This window comes from Bos indicus x Bos taurus, chromosome 16 (assembly GCF_003369695.1).
Source record: "Bos indicus x Bos taurus breed Angus x Brahman F1 hybrid chromosome 16, Bos_hybrid_MaternalHap_v2.0, whole genome shotgun sequence".
Lineage (NCBI taxonomy): Eukaryota > Metazoa > Chordata > Mammalia > Artiodactyla > Bovidae > Bos > Bos indicus x Bos taurus.
In genome coordinates, this window is record NC_040091.1 from 69034158 (window position 1) to 69053708 (window position 19551).

General features: G+C 44.9%; 1 long non-coding RNA gene across 1 annotated transcript; it reads left to right on the forward strand.

The window, feature by feature from the left end:
- Positions 1-14918: 14918 nt before the first annotated feature.
- On the forward strand, positions 14919-18897 carry LOC113906190. The gene is made up of 3 exons (XR_003514813.1): positions 14919-16020; positions 17358-17539; positions 18784-18897. It is a non-coding gene; the product is annotated as an uncharacterized LOC113906190 (long non-coding RNA).
- The last annotated feature ends 654 nt before the right edge of the window (positions 18898-19551 follow it).

Below are 19551 nucleotides of genomic sequence, written 5' to 3' on the forward strand. Positions count from 1 at the left end.
CTGGTTCCTTCGGATGGACTGTAGCCTGCAAGGCTCCTCTGTCCATGGGATTTCTTAGGCAAGAATACTGGAGTGGGTAGCCATTCCCTTCTCCAGGGGATCTTCCTGACCCAGGGACTGAATCTGTGTCTCCTGCTTGGCAGGCAGATTCTTTTCCACTGAGCCACCGGGGAGGTCCCTCTGGAGACTTCCGGGAGGCTTAGATCAGTTTCCTGGCCTTTTTTGGCTTCTAGAGGTCTCCTGCCTTCCTTAGTTTATGGCCCCCTCCTTCACCATGCCAACCTCTTGCTTCAGTTTTCACATCCCCTCCCGCTGATTCTAATCCTCCTGCTTCCCTCTTATAAGGACTCTTGTGATTAAATTGAGCCCACCCAGCTAATCTGCTCATCTCAAGATGCTTAATTTAGCACATCTGCAAATTCCCTTTTACCATGTAAAATACCATAGCCTCTGGTTCTAGGGATTAGGAAGTAGCTGCTTGGGTGGGAGAGGATTATTCCACCTACCCGGGGAGGGGATGGAGGGAAGTGCTTTGAGCTGGGGAGGTGAGACAGAAGAGAGAGTTTTAACTTTCTCTGAAATCAATGCAGAACAGGGGCAGGGGGCAGAGACAGGAGTCCCTCAGCACACAGGAACATCAGTGGAGGATGGCTGCAGAAGACTGGTTCTCAGTGGGGAGAGACTGCTGGCCTAGGGAATCTCTGAGCTGCCTGGAGCAGTAGGGCCCACAGACAGATGGTGGGACCAGTCTCAGCAGTAGCATCTTATGGCTAAAGAAAAGGCCATAAAAGTGATGACCATCCTGTACAAATGACCACCTCCCCCTCTGCCTTTCTGAGGACATTGAAGACAGGATTCTCATGTGACCTCACAGAGTAAGGGAAGGGATCCCTCAAATGATTGAGATTGACTATCTGGTTAGGTTGACCCATGGGGACCGAGACAAGATTAAATATCATTTCACGAGTTTTGAAGGGAATGTGACATTGAAGCTTTGTACTGGTTTAAAGTCACACCTTTTGGAGTTACAGACGTTTGCCATGGCCATGGACGGTGGAGGGCAGGTAAAGGCAGACGACACAGTTTCTTGCCAGTGTGTGCCAAGCAGTCTTTAGAGCCAGGAGGAAAGGTTGGGGACAGCACTTTCAAATGCTCCTTACTCGGGGTCTAAACCTGAGCCTAACAACCTGCTGGTTAGTCAGGCTCCTTCGATGGCAGATATTATCTGAATAACAATAACCATGTTAATAAGCATATCCACCAGGGGGGATAAAAGGGTGGCAGGGTATTCCCAAGAGGAAAATTAATTTCTTTTTATAATCCGCTGTAGTTTATTTCACATATTCATGACCCGCCCAGTATGTTTTTTCTTTATGACGAGCCATAAAAATGACAAAATACATTAGCCAAGTTCTTCGTTTCTGCTAAAATGACCATATTCAAAAATAATAACAGAGACTTGTATCAGCGATGCAAAAGATGCATGAAGTAATTGGGGCTTAATTTGTACACAAACTGTCAAGGCAGTTTTCCTCACGGCCTGCATCTTCTGAATTCATTAGTCTCTAATTACGGCCAGTGGGGACCAGCAGTTAGAAGGTTAAAGAGGTTCTGACAGGCCTAATCATTGCTCAGGAAGCTGAAAATGTATGCAAAGTCTCGGCAGATGGGGTGAGATCGGCTTCTGCCAAGTGATAACTGTTATTCCTTTGCACCTCCAAAGCTGTCATCCTAATAGGCACATTTTAAATTTATTAATGCTCTGGTTACAATGCATACACAGTCTCTAATGGTATGTCATTCTGAGTATATAAACTGAGCAATTAACACATATTACCTGGTAATGGCAAAATTATTTGTTGCCTGTTTGATTTTTTTTGGTTGTCTCCTATTCTAGTAAGAACTGTCCCAGGAAAAGCTTCCCTTTGTTAAAGTGGGAGCAAAGCTACATTGTAGACGAATTTCTCTTTTCGATATTATAACCAACTTGAATGCCTTCTTCCATGCCTCACCCAACCTGTCCCATCCATCACTGAATTCGGGCCTCTCACCCCAGAATCTAGTAGTTAAACACAATTCGGGTGAGAGGCTTGGTCAGTCTTTTGGGAAGAGGCAGAGAGAGCCAATCTTTGAAAAGTGATCCTTTAAAGTGAGAAGACACCCAAGGGTCTTACTCTTCGTTTGTGGCTTGTTGCTAAGTCCTATAAAGAACGGGGATGTGCACTTCGCAATTTCCAATTCAGAAGTCATCAATATCTTATCCTTCTTTGGTGGCCTCCCTGACTTTAAATCCTGATTGCTTTAAGGCTAACTATTCACCAGTAAGAAGTGTGTGTGTGTGTTTCTTAAACAAATGAGGTCTCTTGTCTTTGCTCTGACTATACCCATGACAGGGGAAGGGCCTTTAATTAAACGCAGCACTTAGTGCAACAATTGTTTGCATGTAGGAGGCTGCTGAAATGCAGACAGCTGGAATGGATAGTCCCTAAATTGTAGTCTTCATAAAGACTGCAAGATACATCAGCAGTCCTAATAGCATGAGAAGGTGTTAATCTCAGCAACAGAGCAATTACTCATCCAGGGACTGACCTCCACTCTGATCCACTAGCCCATTTCACCTAATTGATTTACACTGCATAGAAGTAATAGAACAACAACCAAAAAACGTTGCAGAGACTTTACGTTAATTAAAAACTGTGATTACATTTCCCTACTAAGTGATTCGTTTGAGTTTTTATACCATACAGAAAAGACATCAAACTATTAGGTAATAAGTTTTCTTTGCCTGAGACCAAATAACCCATCCATTGTGGTTCCTTCAGTGGCTGGAAGAATAGCCCTGGTTGATTAATACATTCGAACTGTGTGACCTCGAGCAAGCACAATTCTGAGCTTCGGTTTCCCCTTCTCCAATGTTAGAAGGTGGCCTAGACAGTCTCTGATCTCTGCAATCTTTTCCAGTCCTGAAAGGCCACGATTCTATTAAAGTCCACAGGGCTTGTGTAGCCAGGAGAGGATTCTCCACTGAGCCAGAGCGGAAGTCACGAGTAGGTCCAAGCTTTCATCTTCCACTTCCCGTTTTCAAATTGGGAGTTTAATCTGGTTTCTAACTATCCTGTTTATTTATAACTTTAAAAAATATGTGCACAGTGGATTTTTCCAGCCTCTTTGCTGTATTTTTACTATATGATATATCCATTTATTTCTGGAGATTAAAAAAAAAAAAACTGTTCCAGCATCTCTTTAATGGGAAATCCAGTGAAGAGAGTCTAGACATGCCTGCAGAGTCAGCTTACTTGTGTGATGTGGCCTTGCAGGGAGAAGGGACACACTGGGTGCTCTGTGAACTGTGGGCCTGTGTGGTCTGCTCACGTGGGCACACCCGTCCCTGGAAGAGGGGACCCGGTCTCTGTAACTAGTCAGCCGTCTGGCCTCCCTGTCTGTAGGGTGATCGTGCTAGACAAACTTCTTCCAAAGTTCTGTTTCAGCAGCAACATTTGATGACTCTCATTTATTCTGAGAGAAAGGAATTTCCTTGAAATTAGAGCCTTAGAAGCTAAATGACAATTTTTTTTCACTTTTATTTCTTTCTTTATTTTGGCCACACATGGGGCACATGGGATCTTAGTTCCCCGACCAGGGATTGAACCCATGGCCCCCTCATTGCAAGTGTGGAGTCTTAACCGCTGACCACCAGGAAAGTCCTGCTAAATGGTGTTTAGAGGAAACAGCAGGTGGGGGTGGGGGTGTCCTAGAAAGCCATTTACAGGAGAAAAGTTTGCCTGAGAAAGCCTCATTATTTTGTGGATGGCAAGTCATGGTGTGGGGAGTGACTTATTTCCCGGGGAAAAGAAAAACTATTAAGATTATCAGCCTGTAGTATAGCATAGGAAGCTCAACTCAGTAGTCCATGATGACCCAGAGGGTTGGGATGGGGTGGGAGGGAGGCTCCAGAGGGAGGGGATATATGTATAATTATGGCTGATCCACATTGTTGTATAGCAAAAACTAATACAACAGTGTAAAGCAATTATCCTCCAATTTAAATTTAAAATTTTTTTTAAAAACAAGATTAGCCAAAGTAAAAAAAAAAAAAAGTCTTAGCATCTACCATCCACTTGTGAGTCTCAGGGCAATATTTCCTCCTTTTTATCATGTGTTATCTGATGTGCTTCAGTTCAGTTCAGTTCAGTTCAGTCGCTCAGTCGTGTCCGACTCTTCGTGACCCTATGAATCGCAGCACACCAGGCCTCCCTGTCCATCACCAACTCCCGGAGTTCACTCAGACTCACGTCCATCGAGTCAGTGATGCCATCCATCCATCTCATCCTCTGTCCTCCCCTTCTCCTCCTGACCCCAATCCCTCCCAGCATCAGAGTCTTTTCCAATGAGTCAACTCTTCCCATGAGGTGACCAAAGTACTGGAGTTTCAGCTTTAGCATCCTTCCTTCCAAAGAAATCCCAGGGCTGATCTCCTTCAGAATGGACTGGTTGGATCTCCTTGCAGTCCAAGGGACTCTCAAGAGTCTTCTTCAACACCACAGTTCAAAAGCATCAATTCTTTGGTGCTCAGCCTTCTTCACAGTCCAACTCTCACATCCATACATGACCACAGGAAAAACCATAGCCTTGACTAGATGGACCTTTGTTGGCAAAGGAATGTCTCTGCTTTTGAATATGCTATCTAGGTTGGTCATAACTTTCCTTCCAAGGAGTAAGCGTCTTTTAATTTCATGGCTGCAGTCACCATCTGCAGTGATTTTGGAGCCCAGAGAAATAAAGTCTGACACTGTTTCCACTGTTTCCCCATCTATTTCCCATGAAGTGATGGGACCAGATGCCATGATCTTCATTTTCTGAATATTGAGCTTTCAGCCAACTTTTTCACTCTCCTCTTTTACTTTCATCAAGAGGCTTTTGAGTTCCTCTTCACTTTCTGCCATAAGGGTGGTGTCATCTGCATATCTGAGGTTATTGATATTTCTCCCGGCAATCTTGATTCCAGCTTGTGTTTCTTCCAGCCCAGCGTTTCTCATGATGTACTCTGCACATAAGTTAAATAAGCAGGGTGACAATATACAGCCTTGACGTACTCCTTTTCCTATTTGGAACCAGTCTGTTGTTCCATGTCCAGTACTAACTGTTGCTTCCTGACCTGCATACAGATTTCTTAAGAGGCAGATCAGGTGGTCTGGTATTCCCATCTCTTCCAGAATTTCCCACAGATTATTGTGATCCACACAGTCAAAGGCTTTGGCATAGTCAATAAAGTAGAAATAGATGTTTTTCTGGAACTTTCTTGCTTTTTCCATGACCCAGCAGATGTTGGCAATTTGATCTATGGTTCTTCTGCCTTTTCTAAAACCAGCTTGAACATCAGGAAGTTCACGGTTCACATATTGCTGAAGCCTGGCTTGGAGAATTTTGAGCATTACTTTACTAGCGTGTGAGATGAGTGCAATTGTGCAGTTGTTTGAGCATTCTTTGGCATTGCCTTTCTTTGGGATTGGAATGAAAACTGACCTTTTCCAGTCCTGTGGCCACTGCTGAGTTTTCCAAATTTGCTGGCATATTGAGTACAGCACTTTCACAACATCATCTTTCAGGATTTGAAATAGCTCAACTGGAATTCCATCACCTCCACTAGCTTTGTTCATAGTGATGCTTTCTAAGGCCCACTTGACTTCACATTCCAGGATGTCTGGCTCTAGGTCAGTGATCACACCATCATGATTATCTGGGACATGAAGATCTTTTTTGTACAGTTCCTCTGTGTATTCTTGCCACCTCTTCTTGATATCTTCTGCTTCTGTTAGGTCCATACCTTTCTGCCCTTTATCGAGCCCATCTTTGCATGAAATGTCCCCTTTGTATCTCTAATTTTCTTGAAGAGATCTCTAGTCTTTACCATTCTGTTGTTTTCCTCTATTTCTTTGCACTGATCTCTGAGGAAGGCTTTCTTATCTCTTCTTGCTATTCTTTGGAACTCTGCATTCAGATGCTTATATCTTTTCTTTTCTCCTTTGCTTTTTGCTTCTCTTCTTTTCACAGCTACTTGTAAGGCCTCCCCAGACAGCCATTTTGCTTTTTTGCATTTCTCCCTTACCCTACTGCTCTCCACCTGGGTGCCCTTTCCCAATAAAGTCTCTTGCTTTATCAGCCAGTGGGTATCCTCGGACAATTCATTTCCGAGTGTTAGACAAGAGCCCAGTTTTGGGCCCTGGAAGGGGTCTGCCTTCCTGCAACAAATGGCAACTCTGGCAGGGACTCTTCTTCGCTGAGACTGACATCCTGACCACTCGGGGTACTCAGGGGCCAGCTTGCCTGCCAATGGACCAGACCCAGCGGCCACAACTGGGACCCTTTTGTCCCTGATCTCCTCCTGATGTGGACAACTGGCCAGAGTGCCCTGACCGGCCCCTACAGTGGGTTGGTCTATAGAGAAGACAGCTGACCTGATCTCACCTTAAAATGATGCTTAAGCAGGAGAAACTACACTACACCAGGATGAGAAGATGACGACATCAGAGGTAGACAGTTGCCCAAGATGCTGGACCTGATTTGTATGATCATTTATGTTTTCTTGACTTCTTAGACCTCTGCATATAAATCAAAGGCTTTTCTATCATAGGCCTGATTCTATGCTAGTTTTAGAAATCAATTCAATTGTTGGGTTTGTGGCCAATTACCTGTGTCTAGTTCTGGGTTACCTTGTTAAATTTCTCTACTACAAGACTCTAACTGGTTGGCCCTGAAAAAATTTACTTTAAAAAAAAAAACATAGTCATATTCAGGTTTCTGTGATATTACTAGATGGGATCCCCTCACTGGGCCAATTAATTATGCCTTCTCTGACTCTGGCCATAAATTTGAGCTTTTTTCTATTACTCAGGCTCAACCAGAGCAACAAGAAAAGTTTCAGCAAAGGAGGAAAAAATCTCCCACAATTATGGTATGGATTTATATAGATAACACCAGCCTATGGTAATTTAGATTTAAAGTCTCCTCTGTGTTGGAAACAATTAGGTCATACTAAGGGCAGACACACTGAAACCATATTCACAGAAAACTAGTCGATCTGATGTGCTTAAACTCTCCTAAAAGTGGCACTGCCGCTCGCTCTGCTCTTAGAGAAGGAAGCATGGCTGGGAGTGATCACTAACCCTCCTCTAGGAACATTCCCGTCATTTTCTAGGTGGTGTTTCCCACAGAATGAATCACTTACATCAGAATTCTTGAAGGGCTTCTTAAAAAGTTGGATCCCTGGGCTGTCACTCAGACCCACGTATCCAGAACCCAGAAGAGATAGAGCATGGGGACCCCCATGCTGCTCAGGTGATTTGTATCACCTGGCAGGTGAAGCAGGCTGAAGGGATAAGTGTCACCTGAGAATGAGATGGTCTGGGACAGCCTTTCTAGAGGAGGGGAGGTCCGAATCAACACTTGAAGGAATGGAGTGAAGATATCAGGGGCAGAGAAATGGGAGGTACAAAGGCCTTGACTGACAGCCTAGTCAAGAAGGTGAAGGAGATGGAGGCTAGAGAGACAGGCAGAGGCCAGAAAATTGTCAGGATAAGGGGTTTAGATTTCATTCTGAGTGTGTCTGGAAGATCTGGGGTTGGGGTTAGGGTGGGGAGAATTGCATGATATGACTTTACGCTTTGGGAGGATCACAGTGACAGTTGCTGAACAGAGACTAGATTATAGCGGTCCAAGAGTCAAAGCAGAAACCAGTTAGGATGCTGTTACACAAATCCCAGCAACAACTACAGGGTGATAGGACTGAAGACGTGAGACGTGAGGTTAGAGGTAGAAGAATTTAATTCTGGAGCAAGTGAGAAAAAGAGAGGGTGCCTGCTAGATTTCTGACCTGAGCAACTGAAAGAGTGACTTGTCCCTTAGCTGAGATGAGGGAATGGGGAGAAGACCCAACACGGCAGGGAAGCCTGGATTCCTGCTTTGAACTGCTTTGCTTAGTGCGGAGATGTCTATTAGCCATCCAAGAGGAGGCGTCAAGTAGGCAGTTGGATAAGTGAGCCTGGAGCAAAAGAAGAAGTCAGGGGTGAAGATACAGATAGGGATTTGGCAGTTATCATAGACTTAGCATTAGGTGGGACATGTCCATTTCCTTAGGTGAAAAAGATTAACTACCAGATGTTCCTTATGATGCAACCAGATCCTTAACTCCACAAGTGAAACAGATGACAAAGAAAAGTAGGATTAAAAAGTTCCAAGGACTGAGCCTGAGTTACTTCAACTGCTAAGAATTAGGATAATCACGATGGTGTGATCACTGACCTAGAGCCAGACATCCTGGAATGTGAAGTCAAGTGGGCCTTAGAAAGCATCACTATGAACAAAGCTAGTGGAGGTGATGGAATTCCAGTTGAGCTATTTCAAATCCTGAAAGATGATGCTGTGAAAGTGCTGTACTCAATATGCCAGCAAATTTGGAAAACTCAGCAGTGGCCACAGGACTGGAAAAGGTCAGTTTTCATTCCAATCCCAAAGAAAGGCAATGCCAAAGAATGCTCAAACAACTGCACAATTGCACTCATCTCACATGCTAGTAAAGTAATGCTCAAAATTCTCCAAGCCAGGCTTCAGCAATATGTGAACCGTGAACTTCCTGATGTTCAAGCTGGTTTTAGAAAAGGCAGAGGAACCAGAGATCAAATTGCCAATATCTGCTGGATCATGGAAAAAGCAAGAGAGTTCCAGAAAATATCTATATCTGCTTTATTGACTATGCCAAAGCCTTTGACTGTGTGGATCACAATCAACTGTGGAAAATTCTGAAAGAGATGGGAATACCAGACCACCTGATCTGCCTCTTGAGAAATTTGTATGCAGGTCAGGTAGCAACAGTTAGAACTGGACATGGAACAACAGACTGGTTCCAAATAGGAAAAGGAGTATGTCAAGGCTGTATATTGTCACCCTGCTTATTTAACTTATGTGCAGAGTACATCATGAGAAACGCTGGACTGGAAGAAACACAAGCTGGAATCAAGATTGCCAGGAGAAATATCAATAACCTCAGATATGCAGATGACACCACCCTTATGGCAGAAAGTGAAGAAGAACTAAAAAGCCTCCTGATGAAAGTGAAAGTGGAGAGTGAAAAAGTTGGCTGAAAGCTCAATATTCAGAAAATGAAGATCATGGCATCTGGTCCCATCACTTCATGGGAAATAGATGGGGAAACAGTGGAAACAGTGTCAGACTTCATTTTTCTGGGCTCCAAAATCACTGCAGATGGTGACTGCAGCCATGAAATTAAAAGATGCTTACTCCTTGGAAGGAAAGTTATGTCCAACCTAGACAGCATATTCAAAAGCAGAGACTACTTTGCCAACAAAGGTTCGTCTAGTCAAGGCTACGGTTTTTCCTGTGGTCATGTATGGATGTGAGAGTTGGACTGTGAAGAAGGCTGAGTGCGGAAGAATTGATGGTTTTGAACTGTGGTGTTGGAGAAGACCCTTGAGAGTCCTTTGGACTGCAAGGAGATCTAACCAGTCCATTCTGAAGATCAGCCCTGGGATTTCTTTGGAAGAAATGATGCTAAAGCTGAAACTGCAATACTTTGGCCACCTCATGCGAAGAGTTGACTCATTGGAAAAGACTCTGACGCTGGGAGGGATTGGGGGCAGGAGGAGAAGGGGAGGACAGAGGATGAGATGGCTGGATGGCATCACTGACTCAATGGACGTGAGTCTGAGTGAACTCCGGGAGTTGGTGATGGACAGGGAGGCCTGGCGTGCTGCGATTCATGGGGTTGCAAAGAGTCGGACATGACTGAGTGACTGATCTGATCTGAAGAATTAGGAAGAGGAGGAAGACTCAGCAAAGGAGTGTCTGGGATGTCAGGAGAAAACCAGGAGTCCCTGGAAACCAAATAAAGAAAGCTCTTCAAGCAGGACAGGAGTGTGTATTGTCAAACGCTGTTGAGTGGTCAGAGGACACACAGTGGATGATGAGACATTGACCCCTGGGCCACCAGTGAACGTTCCTGACCATGAGCAACTGTCTGACCAACAGGGGCACTTCCTGTGCCCACCAGTTTTTCAGTGCCTGAATGCACCCTTGATGTTTTCCTTTTGGAGGTTAACAACTCATCAAGAGCAGACAGACCTATCATGGAGAAGTTTCTTCTTGACAGAAATTAAGAGAAGTATTGCCTTCTATTCCCCAAATGATCATATTAAATCAAATATAACATTCTCCATCGAGGGCAGCATCTCCCAGCTCCACGCTCTGGGTGAAGCAGGCAACCTCCATCCTGCCCACCCCTGTCATGTTTGAAGCAGCAATATCACGTGTGCATTTCCTATTGCTGATCGTTTTACCTCCAAGGATATAAATCATCTTTGAAAACTGAGATCTGAGTGGGCCAGGGAAGGTGGCCTTATTAATCTTCTGCCCCAGAGGGACTCGGAGAAGGCAATGGCACCCCACTCCAGTACTCTTGCCTGGAAAATCCCATGGATGGAGGAGCCTGGTAGGCTGCAGTCCATGGGGTCACTAAGAGTCAGACATGACTGAGAGACTTCACTTTTACTTTTCACTTTCATGCATTGGAGAAGGAAATGGCAACCCACTCCAGTGTTCTTGCCTGGAGAATCCCAGGGATGGGGGGCCTGGTGGGCTGCCATCTATGGGGTCGCACAGAGTTGGACAGGACTGAAGTGACTTAGCAGCATAGCAGAGGGATTAGCTTGGGGGTGGGGGAGTGATGGGGAAGGAAACAGACAAGGGACAAGGTATATTGCAGGGTACCAAGGTGACTCTGGTTGGTTAAGTTGTTTGGACCTGTGAGAGAAGCAGATTATAGACACAGATACAGGAGAAGGGAGAGAAAACAAGGACTGAAACATAGAGGCAGTCTTGACTCTTTATATAAAACGCAGCAGATTTCCAGGCGAGCATGTGCTTTTACCACATTTACTGCCACCAGTTAGCACAAACAAAGAATGTTACTGTGGAGCTGGACTTTGGGTAAAACATTAACAGTCTTTTCTTTACAGTGTCTGTTTCCTTCTGGGCTTCCACGGGGGCAATAGGAGGCCAGGAACAAACACGCTGCTCCCCTCCCCTGATCGGTGCTCCCTGAGCCCCTCTGTGTTGTTCATTCATTCATGAGCCCTCTGTGTGCCCAGCACTGAGCTGGCATCAAACAGGATTCAGAGATGAGTAGGTGGCACAGACAAGTGAAGGTCTTAAAGGATAGTCACTGAAAAAGGGAGGATAAAAGGCAGGTAGTATTCTAGAGAAAACTTGTGTGAGACTAACTCAAGTCTCAGTTTCTGTAGCCTTTTCCCCATGGCAGGACACTTTCTGCTCTTGGGTCATCGCAGGGTCTTAGATCCTAAAGGATGGAGAGGGACTGACTATGTTGGGCTGGGAAAGGACCATTTTGGAGACAGAAATCCCATTACCTGGAGGGAAGGTGTTTTGGGGGTAAGATTTTTCAGTTCAGTTCAGTTCAGTTCAGTCGTTCAGTTGTATCCAATTCTCTGCGACCCCATGAGTCACAGCATGCCAGGCCTCCCTGTCCATCACCAACTCCCGGAGTTTACTCAAACTCACATCCATCGAGTTGGTGATGCCATCCAGCCATCTCATCCTCTGTTGTCCCCTTCTCCTCCTGCCCTCAATCCCTCCCAGCATCAAAGTCTTTTCCAATGAGCCAACTCTTCGCATGAGGTGGCCAAAGTACTGGAGTTTCAGCTTTAGCATCATTTCTTCCCAATTCCCAATATGCAGGCTGCTGCCCACATAGCTTAAACATAAGGCAACTCTCTGGAGTAGTTTGTTGTCGCCCAGAAATGTCTTGTGGGGTCCAGGTTTCCAAAGGGAGGGTGGAGGCTGAAGCCTTCCACTGAGTGGTGATGGCTGCCTGCCCCCATCCCCCTGGGTTGTGCAAATGCTAAGCTCCTCTCTCTGGACATGGTTCCTGAGATGCCAGAATGCACCCAAGAAGGTCTCTGGGCCTTCTCTAATCAGAAATTTGGCTTCATGTGTCTAGTTGGCCACAGTAAAGTGTGGGAGGGAGGGGGACTGGGTGAAATGACAGATTTCTGAGAGGCTGTCTGATGAAGTCCAGGACCCCATGGTCGGGTGAGGGAACCTTGTAGTCGTTGCTGACACAGCCACTTCATGCCCCAGAGGAGCAGAGGAGATTGGGAGACAGACAGACTGTCTTAGGTCATCTCTTGTTATTGTGGTTCAGTCACTAAGTTGTGTCTGACTCTTTGCAACCCCATGGACTACAGCACACCAGGCTTCCCTGTCCTTCACTATCTTCCAGAATTTGCTCAAGTTCATGTCCATTTTAGCTCCATTTATTTTACTTTCTTCTGCTATTTCTTCTTCTTTCCTCCAGAAGGAAGCTGTCCTAGGACTTTGTAGGACAGCCTCAGGGCAAGCTTTTCCCAGAAGAACAGAGTTCCCTTCTGCTCAGACATCAGAGCTATTTGAAGGCACCTGGGGTCCCCAGAATGGGCTTCCTTGGTGGCTCAGAGGTAAAGAATCTGCCTGCCAATGCAAGAGATATGGGTTCAACTGCTGGGTCAGACATGGGTTCAAATGCTGCCTTCCCTAGAGAAGGAAATGGCAACCCACTCCAGTATTCTTGCCTGGGAAATCCCATGGACAGAAGAGCCTGGCAGGCTGCAGTCCATGGGGTTGCAAAGAGTTGGGCTGATTTCCTTTAAGATGATAGTTTTAAGCTATAGTAACATATCCTTTGAGTAGCACCAGGCTTAGCTGTATTTCAATATTAATGACAACAGCCCCAGTAATGTCAATAATTACTAACATAGCTGAGCACTTTACATGTGTTGGCCATCATGCTCAGCACCTTACATGCATTATTTCATTTAATTCTCACAAGATATCCATAGGTAAATATTTGTCTTTATTTGCATTTAAGGAAACTAATGTTCAGAAAGTTTAAGTCAACTAACTGAGGTCAAATAAGTGGTACTTCAAAGGTCCCCTCTTAGATACCCACTGAGTTCTCTCCATCCAGTGTTTTTCAGAGGGTGACCTTTGAACCACTGAAATCAGAAAGACTCAGGGGTTATAACTTCAGATTCCTGGGCCCCTCTTAGACCCAGGTAGTCAGAATCCCTAGGAGGGTGGCTTTGGAATATGTATTTGCAAACACATTTCCCCAAGAGACTCCAACATGCACCAAATTTTGAGACTCACTCTCATTTCTGACTTTTGAGATGTTTGAAACACACTCTATGATCTCACTGGCCACGAATCTGGATGAGGTGAAGAGAGTGGGAGGAGACTTGCCCCTCCCCCCACGGTGCAGCGGGGAAGTTGGAGGCAGAAGACCTGTGTTTTAGCCCGTGATTGATTATGCTCTTTATTTAATCTCATTTGGCCTCCATTTCCTAGATTATTAACCAGGAATGATACTTTTCTTTTCAAGGTGCTTATGAGAATTAAAAGAGATAACATATGTGGAAGAAGAATAATATTTCAAAAGGAGAAAGTGTTCTGCAAATGTATGTGATGTTAATCATAGGTTTGCTTGGATCTGGGGAAGTGACCAGGGTTCTGTGCCCAATGCTGGGCACTTTGTGTAGCCACAGAGAAGGGGGAGAGGGCAGTGGACCCTCCTGGGGACAGGACATCTTGGGACCTGTCTAACCTCTTTGGGAGGGGCCCTTTCCTTTACAACTCACAGGAATTTACTCCCTGTAAGCACTTTCTGCCTGGTATTGGCCCTCACTTACTAAGCACTTTCGCAGGGACTGAGATGTGCTTTCTGCCTCAATTTCCCCCTTCTGGTTAGAGAAGACAAAAGCACTTCCCCGTCCATGGCAACACCCTTTGTCGGTGCCATTTCCATAAGCCAGAATTATTTGATATTCTCTGTGTGCCCGGATAATTATCATTTATTTAATCATCAAAAGAGTACTGTGAAGTCTCTTCAATTAGACCCATTTTATGGATGAAGGAACAGATTTAAGGAGTTTAAGTAATCTGCCCAAGGCAGTCAATGGTGGAACTAGAAGACCTACGTTCTTTTCCTCCATACCACACTCCTGGGAAAGGATGTTAGGAGAAAGGTGTGTTAAATTTTGAGCTATTCTATGGTCTCTGAAGGAACAGCCTCTGTTTTTTGCCCTCCTCCTCCAGAGCAACCTCTGCCTTTTCCTGCCCCTCTACAATGTAGCCTGAGTCATTCAATTAAGGAGGGAAATAATTGGCAGTGGAGAACGCCTCTAGCAGTGGTAATTACCTCCAGCGCCTTGTTGGAATAGTCAAGCTACATTTCAGCTTATGCTATAAAACCTTAATTATAATATAAACAGCTGCCCTTCAGTCCTGTGGGACAAGCTTCCCTCCCCCACTTCTCTGGCCTCAGCCCGGTGGCTCTCTCATGAGTGGTCAGGGAGGTCCAGGAGCAGAAAGAGGCTTCGGGGAGGAGGGGAGCTAAGGCCTGTGTGCACCCTGGGGTTAGGGAGAATAAGCTACAGGGAGTTGGTATTAGGACCCCCTCCTCCAATGAGGAAGCCAAAGACGGCATCCCCATCTTGGTACCACTCACCCCAAGTCCCTTGGTGGGTGGAGGATCTGGGAAGTTAACAGCCAAACTAGTGTCATTTGGCTTGAATAGGGTTTAGCAGGATGTAGCCTAAAGAAATCAACCTTGAGTATTCATTACATGTACTGATGCTGAAGCTAAAGCTCCAGTACTTGGGCTACCTGATGTGAAGAGCCGAGCCATTGGAAAAGACCCTGATGCTGGGAAGATTGAAGGCAGGAGGGGAAGGGGGTGACAGAGGATGAGATGGTTGGATGGCATCACTGACTCAACGGACATGAGTTTAGGCAAACTGTGGGAGACAGTGAAGGACAGGGAAGCCTGGTGTGCTGCAGTCCATGGGGTCACAAAGAGTTGGACGTGACTTTTAGCAACTGAGCAACAACCAATGTGTCACCTCTCTTACTTGACTTCCCTGTAAAGAAGAATAGTCTTCCCTTCTAGACTCAGACTCCATGGCCATGCATGTCATATGGAGTGCTCAGCACCCTCCAGGATCTGTGCTGGACATGATGATAAGTGATTCCTCATCTAAACTTCACGGTGCTTGTTTACATGAGGAATTTTCATCCCCATTTGGCTATTGAGGAAAATGAGCTTTTGAATTTCATCACAGATAAGGTTTGAAAAGCAAATAACCCTATGAGAGACAAGTTCAAATAGGTTGATGGAAATCATATATTTTTGTTCAAGTAGGAGGAATGTGTCACCACCAGGCACTGAGAGGGCCCAGAGCATGGTGTCAATGAGGGGAGGAAGAAACAGAAATAACAGAGTCTGAAGATGCTTTTTTTAATGAGCTCACAGATTTGCCCATGACCAGCCCTGGAACTGCACTTGGAGACGACTGGGTTTAGAACCTGAACTGAAAGGATCAAGAGCGAGTCAGTGTGGTGGGGTGGGGTAATCTGATGGGCTGGGCTCCCTCTCCAGGTCTGTGGGCCAGATGGAAGGTATGAGCTTCTCAGTGGTCTTCAAAGTAGAGTGAGCAAGATCGTCTCCTGGAAAGCATGGATGATTAAACTTCTATTTTTTAATCTTTTTTTGAATGTCTGATTTCCTTGTGTTTTATAATGACTATATGTTTAACTGGACATTTACTAATTTGTGTACAAATAAGTATATGTATTTATGGGATGCATGCTCCCGTATTCAAGAATATTTTCCAACTTGGGGAGGCATGGTCAAAAAGCTTATAGTCCACTGGGGTTTAGATGGTAAGATGCTTACTTGGATTTCTAACTTTTAAAAAACAGTGCTCAGGAGGTACTGATTCATTTACTTTGCTGATGACTTGGAGCGGTAATAATGATCACTCATGGAATATCCATGGATTTGCTCTCTCACGTAATCCTGCAGAAGCAAAGTAAATTGTCCACAGCATGGAGGCTGGAGCTGTACAACTTGGATCCAAATTTCTATTCAGTTGTCTCTTGACTGTGTGACTTGGGGTAAGTTACTCAGCCTTTCTGTGCCTCAGTGTCTTCATTGGTTGGATGGGAGCTCACAGACTCTAGAATAGCTGTGAAGATGAGATGAGTTAATGCGCATAAATAGCTTCTAGGGGTGCTTCACTTTGAGTAGCCATTCAGATGCTAAGTTAGCAAGATGGGATAAGGAAAGATAAAGAAATGGGGGTCCAGGGAGGTGAGTGGAAGAGCTGGCATTTCAGCTCAGGCCTGGCTGATTCCAGAACACTTATATTGGGATCCAAAATGGAAATGATTTGAAGTCCTTACCAACAAGCAGATGAGAAGATATATCTGCTTCTGCTAATCAGATTCTGTGATTCTCATCCTCCTCTCTGCACCTGTCTTTGCCATATCCCCGGCCAGCATAGAGGAAGAACGACAGTGCATCTTCCTCTCAGTTGGAGGAAGCCCTACGAGCTGGCCCTTGCTAGCATCGACCCCAATGGGTGTGCTATTCCACCTCTCTATGGCACTCCAAAACTCTCCCCAAATCCCCCAGGGTGTCTTTGTTCCAAGAAGGGGGTCTAGAGCCTTCTGGAACGCAGAACAGATAAGCAGGAGTGTTGCAGAATGGAAGATGCTACAGAGGACTCAGGCAGGAAAGAGTGCACTTCCAACGAGGAGGGTGGGGAGGATGTCTGGGCAGAAGGACCCAGGCTGCACCTCACAACCTCGCCTCCTGCCTCTGGGGTTCCTTGACAGCCCTTGAGAATGACGCACACATGTTCAAATTCTGTACAAACCCAGGAGCAAGGTGTCCTGGCTGCAGAGAACTTTTGGAAGTTTCTATCAACTTAAGAGGCCTCTCAGGTTGATCTAACCCCAGTCTTTGCCCTGACAGCAGCTGCTGGGTGAATCTGAGGTTCATTCAATCTGTAAAGAGCTTCAGACCCAGGGCTTCAAGGTGGGGAGAAGAGATCATTGGGGTGTTCTTTGCTATAGGCTCCTAGAGATAAACTTGCTGGTCACAGACCAACTCTGCCCCAGCCCTACAAGCTGGTCTCCTGATTCCAGAACCATCTATGGCGCCATCTCCCATTAACACCACAGAACAGACTCCCTGCCCACCTCCCTCAGAAGAACATAGCTTTGGGGGATTTTCTAACGGTTTTTAGGGTAAATAGCATTCAGGAGCTAGCACTCCATAAAACTTCTAGAAATAAAGAGAAACTTGCAGTGTCTCAGGACTCTTTAAATGATGCACTTCAAACAAGAGGCTTGCATTAGAATCGAAGTTAAAGTCCTGGAGTGGCTTTTTGTATTTTTTCTTTCATGTTAACCTGACTACAACTTTATCTTTTCCATTCACTTCCAAGAAGTCCTTCTGTAAAGAAGAGTTGAAGGCTGAAGCCCACGCTTACTCAATATGGGGCATGCTTGCCAGCTCCGTCTTGTCAGTTATCTCTTGGTGGATGATGGGAGGAGGGAAGTGGCTCTCAAGAGACAACTAAAATGGTGCTTTAAGAAATCCTCAGCCAATAAAAAGTTGCTTACAGAGGTATAAGTCTTCTCTCTGTGTCAGCTTTCTTAACCTCCTAATCTCAACTGTCTAATTACGAATTTACAAGACCCGGGGGACGGCTGTCTTAAGTACCCTGAGAAGAATGGTCGCGCTCTGTGTAAGCTAAAATACCCAAGGCTGGGAGCAAGAAAAGGAACTACCTATCAGATATTTCATAAAACCAATCCCTAAAGTAGAAAAAAATAGTTCCCTCAAGACTTGTCCTATGGACTGCCTTTCATGGGCTGATTCATATTTATAAGCCAATTCGTCTAGAAATAAATCTCTTTAACACACTCAACTAACTCCAAGAGGTGTGTCCCATGGGAACCAATCTTCTTAAATAAACTGTCTCAAGAAAGGCTTTAGCAGCAACATTGTCAGTCCTGGAACTTTTACCTTCGGGGAGGGGGGGAGGAAAAAAAAAAAATATATATATATGTCAGGGATGGGTTGCTTGGAGACATAGTATACACAGAGTTTTAAAAACTGCCAAGTTGAATTCAGAAACCTAAAAAGATCTTCATATACCTGGTTAAAGAGATGGTGTTGGAAGTAACAGGTGTCTTATACAAGCCTGAAACTCAATAACGGGTCATTTGATCTGACCTCATTTGGACAGATGTTGGGCTCAGAGTCCACTACATTTTTTTTTTCTCATCCAGAGAAAAGTATGTGTGCAAACTTGAGATTTCCTTCCCTCCCTCCCTTCTTTCTTTCTTATCTTTGAGGGTAAAAATGGCATCCCACAAAAGTTAAAATGAAGCTTTAGGAGATGATGGTGTTTTGGTTTTGGTTGGTGGTTTTGGGGGTGGAAGCTTGTACACCCTCATTTCAAAACTGGAGATTTTTTTCATTACATATTTTTATGGAGATATAATTATCACACAATAAAGCCATCTAATTTACAGAGTTGTTTTGAGTCATAAGTTACTAAGATTAAATCAAAGAAAACATGCGGCAGTCCCTCTGTAGAATGTCCAATGTCAGTTGGATTATAAGCATGACGTCACCACTGATGCCACTTTTTCATTTAAGAACCTTCACGGGCTCCCCATTTCCTACAGAACAGCCTACAATCTAAGGCTCAAAACTTTAAGGTGTTTAATATTCAACCCCACTCTCCTTTCTAGTATTATCTGCTACTACCATCTCATACCCCCAACTTGTCAGATAAAACTAGATGACAGGGAACTTTCGTGTCTCTCAAATTCCTCATGCTGCCCCTGTCTGCCTATCAGGGCCTTGCCATCCTTCAAAGAGAGAAGCCAACTCTTCCATGAAGGCCTTCTGATCACTCCAGCTGATATCTTGTTCCTGTCCAGTGATCTATTTCATCACGCTACGTCACTTCTAAGGTATTTGCCACATTCTATTTCGTATAACTACCTATCATGACTAGCTCCAGTCTTTCATATAATTTTGATAAACATTCATCAAGTATCTCTAATATGTGAACGGAGAGCAAGGCATGGGGAGATGCTGGGCAGTGGTACAGAGATGAACGACGTGGTGTCTGCTCTGGAGGAGTTCAGAGCCTGGTGGGGACCCTTGAGGTGGTAAGCCCCACCATGCTGTATCTCCAGCTGTGTCTACAATTTCCATGCACACCGGATATAGATGCTAATAAAATCCAAGAGTCTTAAAGATAAAAAAATCAGAACGTTCGTGTTATTCCTTCATCTAGGAAAAGAAGAAATTAAGGCTCGAACAGGTTACTTAGCATGTCCAAGATCACCAGCAACTCCAGAGTTTTAGGCAGAGTGCTGTAAGTAACCACAAACAAAACTGGAAAGTCCAGCTGGGAAGACAAGGCATGGGACTATTGTTTGTTTGTTTATTTCCCTAAAATCCAGAGTTGCCCTTGGTCCCAAGAAGTCCATTTTTTCCCATGGAAATAAACACTATTTCTTATGAGGGGCTACTCTTTGGCCTCAGTAGAACCCGGATTTGAATTCTGTATCAGCCCCTTATCCTGTCTTCCCCTGTGCCTCAGATGGTATAGAATC